Source organism: Cynoglossus semilaevis, chromosome 17 (assembly GCF_000523025.1).
Source record: "Cynoglossus semilaevis isolate Cse_v1.0 chromosome 17, Cse_v1.0, whole genome shotgun sequence".
Taxonomy (NCBI): Eukaryota; Metazoa; Chordata; class Actinopteri; order Pleuronectiformes; family Cynoglossidae; genus Cynoglossus; species Cynoglossus semilaevis.
The window spans coordinates 1,415,056-1,417,214 of NC_024323.1; the positions used below are offsets into that span (position 1 = coordinate 1,415,056).

Genomic DNA, 2,159 nt, shown 5'->3' on the forward strand with positions numbered 1-2,159 from the left:
CCATCGCCTGGTCACGTACTGTTGCTGTAGACCTTCATTAATGCCTTCCACTGTGATTTTTTTTTTTTTAATGCTGATTATTCAACTAGTAATTTGATTGGACACGATGATGCGTTATATCTTTTGTTTTATAACACAAACTAATGAAGGAGACGGAAACACATTTCAATTTTCACTCATTTTGTGCTGTGGACAGAGACCCTAGTGTCTGATAAAACCAATACAAACTCCATACAGAAGGACTGGGGATGGAACCAGCAACCTGGTGGTCATCTTGCTCTAAGGCATTAGTGCTTAATTATCATCTGTCATGCCCCTCCCCCCCCCCTTGGGGACAGAAATGTTTTCACGCCCCCAGGACTCACTATAGAGAACCTGATAACACGTATCCCTATTTTAATCTGTACAAACCACTGTACGAGGTGCTGCCACCTAGTGGCTGGAGGCTCGTTATCATTCAAGCATTACAGCAGTAGGTGCACTTATGTCCCTATGCGGGCCCTGCCCCTCTATTTGAGAAGCACTGCTCAAAGGCAAGAGCAAAGATTTTCAACATATTTACATTTTGGATTATTTTCTTAATTTTATAATTACTCTGATAAAATAATATTAGTTTATTTATTTTAAATGTATTGCTGTAATTAATGAAAATGTTTAATCCAACGCTAGCTTATTATTGGCTGAGCGGTGTTTGGATCCAGTGAGTGAGTTTTTTTTTTTTGTTTTAGAATTTTTTTTTTTTTTTTTTTTTAAGTTTCCATATTTTTAAGCTGTAAAATGCCGAGAAATGAACGGTCGTATTAGTGACTAAAGAAGGTTTATATCGGGTCAATGGTTATAAATGAATACTTTAGTGCCTTTTCATGTCATTGTAGACGAGGACAATTTCTCAGGTGGGCCGAAAATTTTTAGTATTTAGTCTTTATGTTTCTGTTTGTGACTGAGTGGGAAAACCTTGGTGTATTCTAGAATCACACGTTCATAGTTCATAGGTCGACTTGACGCGTCGGTCTGTGTTGTAAAAATCGAAATTTACTCCAAGGCACCAAAGCAGTTTGAAGACGCCTTCACGCATTGACCGTTTGATTTGACTGATAAACCAAACACATCTGACAGACACTAAACTAAAGCAAATACTAGAGTAAATATATGAACATCCGTCCTTACGATCGCAGAATTCTTCCTCACTTAAAAAAAAAAGAGCGGGAAAGAGGCGTACTACCTACAACACATCTCGCTATATTAGCCCTTAGCCTGGCGGTAACCCTGATCCACAGTAAAAACCAAATCCGCCGAGTAAAGGCTGAAACCCCCTGATCCACAGTAAAACCGAATCCGCCGAGTAAAGGCTGAAACCCCCGAAAGTGGCTGACACAAGCAGCAGCTGAGGTTTTTAATATGGAGGATAGGACTAAAAATACCCGTGACTGAAATCAACATATTCCAAAAATTGCTCTTGTAGACACGACGCCGACGTGGAATGGTTTGAAAAGTAAATATTTCTAAGTATGCTCCTTTTCATTTTTCTTATTCCATCGAGGGGGTGAAGGGGGGGACGAGGTTCTTCTTCAATAATAAATGCACTGCATCGGCATCAGCGTTGCTTACATCCAACCTCACGCTCGGCACACGCAACCTCAAGCCTTACCCCCCCTCCCAGTCCTACACTGCTGACAAATGCATGAACGCAGACTGGCACGCAAACAGCGCCAGTGCCTCCACTCGCTGCTGAGCACATGCACCGCCTACACTGTGTTGCACATTATTAAATTATAAAAAAAAACAAAAAAAAAAAAAAAAAAAACCAAAACAAAACCGAAGCAGTACATGACTACTCTACATGGGAGTACAAAAAAAAAAAAAACAGCTTGCTTCATTCAATTCTGATCCAAATAGGAAAAAATAAAACATCTTGTGCTCTCATAAATACCGTAATATACCTAAAAAAAAAAAAAAACCAATCTATGATTCCTTTGCATGTTTTTCTTAGGGTTTTTTTTAACAAATAAAGTGTTTTTACCACTCGGTAAAATTGCTTGATTGATTCCACCCGCAAATATTTTACCTTTTCAACCTTTTGCCTAGGACCGTATCAGTGTCATTGCCTACGTGAAATCGAGTTTCCTGTGTTGGAATCCAAGTATATTTCTCTCTCTCTC

At 39.3% G+C, this 2,159-nt stretch overlaps 1 protein-coding gene across 3 annotated transcripts in view; it reads right to left on the reverse strand.

The window, feature by feature from the left end:
- elavl3 (ELAV like neuron-specific RNA binding protein 3) overlaps nucleotides 1–2,159 on the reverse strand; it is a 19,308-nt gene that overhangs the window by 12,711 nt on the left and 4,438 nt on the right. The gene's annotated exons all lie outside the window — the stretch shown is intronic.